This window comes from Globicephala melas, chromosome 12 (genome assembly GCF_963455315.2).
Source record: "Globicephala melas chromosome 12, mGloMel1.2, whole genome shotgun sequence".
Classification (NCBI taxonomy): Eukaryota; Metazoa; Chordata; class Mammalia; order Artiodactyla; family Delphinidae; genus Globicephala; species Globicephala melas.
The window spans coordinates 67,961,279-67,969,125 of NC_083325.1; positions in this window are offsets into that span (position 1 = coordinate 67,961,279).

The following is a 7,847-nucleotide window of genomic DNA, read 5'->3' on the forward strand; positions in this document are numbered from 1 at the left end:
CATTCGCTAGTGTCCTACCCGCCATTTGACAGGATTCTGCTAACAATATGACACATCTGTTTAGCACTTAATGTTTTGGGGAGGCCTTTCTCAACAGTCTTGTATGGCTGGCAGGGTGGGCATTCTGTCCGTTAGAGATGAGCAAATGGAGACCCAAAGAGGATGAGTGAATTGCTGACTCACACGCCTGGTTCAGAACCAGCATCCAGGTCTCTTCCTTTTTAAGGCTACAAGCTTTCAGCTTTGTCATGCTGCATCTTCCCCAGAGCTTAGGAAGCATAAGAAACTGCCTACAGGAAATATGCTTCACCTTCCTAACAGACACGGCATTCCAGAACCAAACTCCATGGAAACGGAACGCAGAGGGTATGTCCATGCATCTCCTCTAGACGCACTCCAGTTCCCATTAGAAGCTGATGCGCCACCACGTATTTTCATGGTAGGTCAATCCTAATCCATATCCTCTTCAAAGCCAGAAAAATCGAGTCACAGAATATCAGAAAAGAAAGGAAACCGTAGAGTCTTCCTTCTAGTCAAATGCCTTAATTTTACAGATGAGGAAATAGTTTTTTGTTTTGTTTTTCAGATTTATTGAGGTATAATTTATAAAATGGTAAGACATGAATTACGAGATGATTTGAAACACTTATGCATTGTGAAAGGATTCCCCCCATCAAGTTAATTAACACATCCATCACCTCACATATTCACCTTTTTTGGTGTGTGTTTGAGAACATTTGAGTTCTACTCTCTTAGCAAATTTCAATTATACAAGTATAGTGTTATCAACTATAGTCACCATGTTATACAGTAGATCCTCAGGCTGTATTCATCTTGTAACTAAAAGTTTGTAGAATTTTACCAACTTCTACCTATTTCTCCCACTGTCAGCTCCTAGCAACCACGTTCCTACTCTCTGTTTCTATGAGTTCGACCTTTTAAAAAGTGGGGTTTTTTTTCTAAGATTCTACAAATAAGTGATACCATGCAGTATTTGTCTTTCTCTTTCTGGCTTATTTCACTTACCATAATTCCCTCTAGTTTCATCCATGTTGTTGCAAGTGATAGGATTTACTTCTTTTTTAAGGCTGAATAATATTCCATTGTATTTTTTTACCACATTTTCTTGATCCATTCATGCCTCAGTGGACATTTATGTTGTTTCAATACCTTGACTATTGTGAATATTGCTGGCATGAACATGGAAGTACAGCTATCTCTTGGAGGTAACAGTTTCATTTCCCTGGGGTATATACTCAGAAGTGGGATTGCTGGTTCATATGGTAGTTCTATTTTTAATTTCTTGAGGAATATTCATACTGTTTTCCATAGTGGCTGTACCAGTTCGTATTCCCACCAACAGTGTACAAGCGTTTCCTTTTCTCCACATCCTAGCCAGCACTCATTGTCTTTTTGATAACAGCCATCCTAACAGGTGTGAAGTGATTGTGGTTTTTTGCTTTGCGTTTTCCTGATAATTAGTGATGTTGAGCACTCTTTCATATACCTGTTGACCATTTATATGTCTTCTTCGGGAAAATGTCTAATCAGATCCTTTGCCCATTTTTAATTGTGTTCTTTGATTTTTTGCTGAGTTATATGTGCTCCTTATATATTTTGGATATTAATCCCTTATCAGATATGTGGTTTGCAAATATTTTCTCCCATTCTGTAGGTTGCCTTTTTATTTTGTGATGGTTTCCTTTAGATATTCTGTGCTCATGGATTGAAAGAATTAATAGTGTTAAAATGTCCATACTACCCAAAGCAATCTACAGATTCAATGCAATCTCTATAAAAATTCCAATGCACCTTTCACATAAACAGAAAAAATAATCCTAAAATCTGTGGAAACACAAAAGACCCCAAATAGTCAAAGCAGTTTTGAGAAAAGCAAAGCAAAGCTGGAAGCATCACATTTCTGGATTTCAAGCTATATTACAAAGCAATAGTAATCGAAACAGTGTGGTACTGGCATAAAAACAGATACATAGACCAGTGGAACAGTATAGGGAGCCTAGAAGTAAAACCGTGTATGTATGGTCAGTTAATTTTCAACAAAGGAGCCAAGAATATACAATGGGGAAAGGATAGTCTCTTAAATAAATGGGGAAACATGGACAGCCACATGCAAAAGAATGAAATTGGACCCCCATCTTACACCATACATAAAAGTCAACTCAAAATGGTTGAAAGACTTGAATGTAATAACTAAAACTGTAAAACTCTTGGAAGAGAGTTTGAAGCTCTTTGACATTGGTCTTGGCAGTGATTTTTTGAATTTGACACCAAAAGCAGAGGCAACAAAAGCAAAAATAAACAAGTGGGACTACATCAAATTAAAAAGCTTCTTAGTATGGATAAGGAAAGAGTTTGTGGCTACAATAGAGACAGGTTAAATGACTTGCTCAAGGCCACCCACTTAGTTATGGGTATAGGGAGTATTTCACAGTCTCATGTTGAAGTTGTTAGCTTGGCTTCCACCTACACAGATCCAACATTTGGAGAGTGGGCCCTGGGAAAGGTGAATGGCTGCTGTCATTGGAGTCCTCTGCTCTATTCTGTCTTTCTTTTCTTTTCTTTTCTTTTTTTTGCGGTACGCGGGCCCCTCACTGCTGTGGCCTCTCCCGTTGCAGAGCACAGGTTCTGGACCCACAGGCTCTGGACCCGCAGGCTCAGCAGCCATGGCTCACGGGCCCAGCCGCTCCACGGCATGTGGGATCTTCCCGGACCGGGGCACGAACCCATGTCCCCTGCATCGGCAGGCGGACTCTCAACCACTGCGCCACCAGGGAAGCCCTGCTCTATTCTGAAGGAGACCCAGGAGGGTGACAGGGTGAGGAACATGAAATAGAAGGTTGGCATCTTATTGCTTGCTCTCAGTCTGAAATCTGGGCTCTGTCGGCTTCACCTGATTCCTTATAACCTGGAAGAAAAACCTTTCTACCTCTGCACTGACCTGTGAGGACTCTCTGGGCCCTGGACCTGGGCCCCACCCTCTGCAGATCCCCACTTTTCTCTGGGAGCAGTTGCTCCCTCCACACACTTACTGAGCATGTATTTCATGCCAGGCTCTGGGCCAGGCTGGTGATACCCAATAAAAGACAGACATGGCTTCAGTCCTCAGTCCAGCAGAAGCAGAAGGCTGCTTAAAATATTTAATCCTGGAATTAATTATACAGTTAATCCTGAGAATTCCCTGGAATCAGCATTCATACCTTGGTTGGGCTGTTAGGTGACCCCACTCACCTATTCTGGATCCTGAGCCACCTTTCCTAGCCTCTGGGTCTGGACGCTTTTCCCTGATTGTTTTCTGATGCCCACCTTAGACCCCAAACCCTGACCTATGGGTATCTACAGAGATGACCACACCTCTGTGTTCTCCTGCCTGGCCTGAGCACCTGAATTGATCACTATGCCAGATACTGGGGAGAGGGTGCTGAACATGTCAGGAGCGAGCCCTGTTTTCAGGAAAGGATGCTGGCTCCTGGCCTCTACTCTCTGGCCAGGGATATGCATGCTTTCCCTGTTCACTTGGAACTGCTGAGCATTAGCCTTGGCTCTCTTACACAGATTCAGTATTATGTGTGTCTTGCCTTTGATCTCCTGTCAGTCTCTGCCCTTGACTTTGAAGTTTGGGTTCATGGTTACTGCACGTCTCCTTGCCCAATGAACTGACCCTGAACTGTAACCTCTGACACAACAACTTCCTGCCACCATGCCCACCAGCTTGGCCCTCCTCCTAGTGCCCTGCCCACTTCGTCTGAGGCAGCCGATGGCCTGGAGCCGACCCATCATTATAACAGGCCCTCAATAAATATTTATGAATTGAATCAACTCCAGAGTGGTTCAGAAATTACAGGTGCCTTTAAAAGAATCCAGAAGAGTTGGCTGTCATCTAATGGTACTGAAACCTTGCACTTCAGACTGCGACTCAAACCCACATGGCCAGGACTCGAACCTGGCCAAAACTCAGATTGGGATTTGAATCCACGTGGCCGGGACTCGAACCTGGCCAAAACCCACGGTCTTCCAACTGAGATCACACGCCTGGTTTCAGGACTTAATGAAGCTCAGATTCTTGATGTCTCATCGCAGAAAGAATTCAGTGAGAGACAAAGTGATAGGTAAGAAGTGGATTTATTTGGAGAGAAACACACTCCACAGACAAGGTGCAGGCCATCTCAGAAGGTGCGAAAGGCACCAGGGTATGGGGTTGTCAGTTTTTATAGGGGTGGGTAATTTCATAGGCTGATGAGTGGGAGGAGTATTCCAGCTAATTCAGGAAGGGGTGGGGATTTCCAGGAATTGGGCCACCACCCACTTTTTTTTTGTTTTGTTTTGTTTTTTTTTGCGGTACGCGGGCCTCTCACTGTTGTGGCATCTCCGGTTGCGGAGCACAGGCTCCGGATGCGCAGGCCCAGCGGCCATGGCTCACGGGCCCAGCCGCTCCGCGGCATGTGGGATCTTCCTGGACTGGGGCACGAACCCGTGTCCCCTGCATCGGCAGGCGGACTCTCAACCACTGCGCCACCAGGGAAGTCCCTCCACACAGGACTTTTATTCTAGGGTATAGTTGACAGTCTCAAGCCCAGCCTTCTAGGGGGCCTGACCAGCCCTGGATAGTGGAGGTGTGGGAAACAGGTGCTGCCTGTTACTGGCTGATCTGGTGAGCCTTTTCTTCCCTCCATACTTCTCCATAACAGGTCTGCCTACTCAGAAAACAGAATCAAAGCCGGCCTGTGAGGTGCTTTGTTTTCCTTGAATGCCTCTTTAGATGTTTGCTTGGGCTGCTCCTCCAAATTAGAAACCTTTGTTGGCATTCATGAACTTTCTTCATGAGGTAGATGCAGTCAACTTGCTTGGGCACCAAAGCTTAAATCCCTGTAAAGCAAATGACCAGGTCCCTGCTGAGGGGCAGCCAGTGGCAATGATTTCTGCAATCAGGCTCAACTCAGGCGCTGGGTCACTAACTGGGGCACACTCTGGTTTCTGCTGAAAGTGGGCTTAGAACTTTTCCCAAATTCTGTTTGTCTCTTAAACGATCTCACCCCCAGGATGAGAGAAAGATTTTGCTTTCTCTCTCCAGTAATGACCTCACTGGAAGAGTGGTTGAAACTTGATATCCTGACAGGCAGCCCCTAAGATGGCTCCAATGATCCCCATCTCCCAGTATTCACACTCTAGGGTACTCCTCTCCCTTTGAATGAGGGCTGGACTTACTGACCTAAGAACAGAATAGAGCAAAAAGGACGGGATGTCACTTGTGAGATTAGGTTATAAAATGACTATGGTTTCTGTATTGGAAATGTATCCGCATTTTTCTTTTCCTCTCCTGTCCTCCCTCCCCTCTCCTCCCCTCCCCTACTCCCATCTTGTTTTCCCCTGGAAATGTATCCATGCTTCCCTCTCCTCTCCCTTTCTCCTATCTTCCTGTCCTCTCTCCTCCCCTCCCTCTCTTTCACCCCATCCCTTCTCTCCATTATCTCTCTCTCTTGCATCATTCACATTGGGGGAAGCAAACTGCCATGTTGTGGGCAACTCTATGGAAACGCCCACGCGGTGTGGTGAGGAACTGAGCCCCTCAGCCCAACCACTGGGAGGAACGGAAGTCGGCCAGCTTCCCCATGAGAAAGCTCTGAAGTGGATCCTTCAGCCCCAGTTGCGTTGAAATCACTGCAGCCCCAGCCGACAGCTTTACTGCAGGTTTATGAGATACGCTGAGCCAGAATCAGCTGAACTGCTCCTGGATTCCTGACTTACGGAACTGTGAAATAATAAATGTTTGTTGTTTTAAGCTGCTAAATTTTGGAGTCATTTGTTAGGCAGCTGTAGATAAATAGTATATATACCCATGTAGGAGCTCCAAACGCATGGCTTTCATTTCTTCACTAGTGATTTGTTTATAACCTTCGTGCCGTCTGCCTTCTGTCTCCACCAAGGCTGCTGCTGGCCCATCACATTGTGCCAATTAAGAAAAGGGACCCATTCCTCAAGATAGTTTTCTCCCTTTGGCTGGAAACTTGTCATGAATATCCACTCTGTGAGGACCAGGAAGGGAGGACGCCTTGCAGATGGGCTGCCTTTGTGCAGTGCACAAGCCACATCATTGCATGTAGCACCCCTGACCTTACTCCTGCTGGAAAATTCCTTTCCACTGTCATCAAATCTGATGACCTTTCCTTAGTTCTCCTTCTCTTTGATCTCTCAGTTTCATGTGACATTATGAGCCATCCCCTCCTCTTTGCAACTTGTTATGTTGGATTGAAGGAGACAGGACGGAGCCGGATTAAGGATACAAGTGGTATATTGCTAAAAAGATTGATTGGCTATTCCGACAGCCGCAAGCCCCAGCACGGCTCTTCAGGAAGCCAGACCTTCACGGTAATCTACCCCAGACGGTCGTTACCTGGGGGCTTCCTGCTCTCATTCTCAAGGTCACCTCTGGTTCCAGCTTCCTGTCTCCAACAAGTTCTTCTTCTCTGCTCTGGCCTTGGGCCTTTCCCTTTATTGCTACCCTGGTGTTTGTGCCAACAGGGAATTCATCCTTTGTTCCTTACTTTTTACCCAAACCTCCCTACTCCAATAAAGTCTGAGGAGACAGGAGTGCGTTTTCATTACAGAGTTGCAAACAGTGGACTGTGAGAGCCCTCTACTTTTACATTTTTTTAAAATTTATTTATTTATTTATGGCTGTGTTCGGTCTACCTTTCTGTGCGAGGGCTTTCTCTAGTTGCGGGAAGCGGGGGCCACTCTTTGTCGCGGAGATTCTGCTCGAGTAGGCACCCAGGTGAAAGTTGTAAGTGTTGGAAGCAAGAGCTGGCGGGCTCCTTGGGCTGCAGTGAGCGTCTCGGCAGGCTGGTCAGGTATACCCTGGCCTGTTTGGGGTGTTGGCTTTGAAGAGGCACTGAGGTGTCTGTCCAGTGCGTGCTGCTTCCTGAGAGGGGAAGGCGCATCCCAAAGGAGGAACCATGGCCAGCCAGTGGCAACAAGTAAGGGAAGTGGTGGGACCCCGCCATGGAGGAGGGTGGGCAGCCGGCGGGGACAGGCAGGTCCGGTTAGGCACAGCAGGGCCTAACGTGCAGGCCGGGCCAGAGTGGGTGCTGGTCTCTCGGACAGCTTTCTCTTGTGCTTTTGGGTACGGGCCAAAGATTCTAGGCTGCCTGGTTGTCAGTGAGTTATCGATTTCTGCCCTATTACTTGGTAATACTTTTTACCCCAAACTCCCTACTCCAATAAAGTTTGAGGAGACAGAAGGAGTGCGTTTTCATTACAGAGTTGCAAACAGTGGACTGTGAGAGCCCTCTATTTTTACATTTTTTTTATTTTTTAATTTATTTTTGGCTGTGTTCGGTCTTCGTTTCTGTGCGAGGGCTTTCTCTAGCTGCGGCGAGCGGGGTCCACTCTTCGTCGCGGTGCGCGGGCCTCTCACTGTCGCGGCGTCTCGTTGCGGGGCACAGGCTCCAGATGTGCAGGCTCAGTAGTTGTGGCTCACGGGCCTAGTTGCTCCGCGGCATGTGGGATCTTCTGGGACCAGGGCTCGAACCCGTGTCCCCTGCATTGGCAGGTGGATTCTCAACCACTGCGCCACCAGGGAAGCCCGAGCCCTCTACTTTTAGAAGTCCTTTGGGGACTCTGTACTCCTGCTGGTGCCCCACTCTGTTCTCCCATCCCTTCGCCGATGCAGCCCTATTTAACCTTTTCCTTCATAAGCTTGTCTCCTGCTAGCCTATGCCTCCAGTCACACCTGCCATCTGAAGGCTGGTAAAGGTACTATCCTGTGGGAAGACGGTTTCCTCCCTGAGAGGAATTCTGTTACCAGACACTAGGCCAAGGTTTTTTCCACA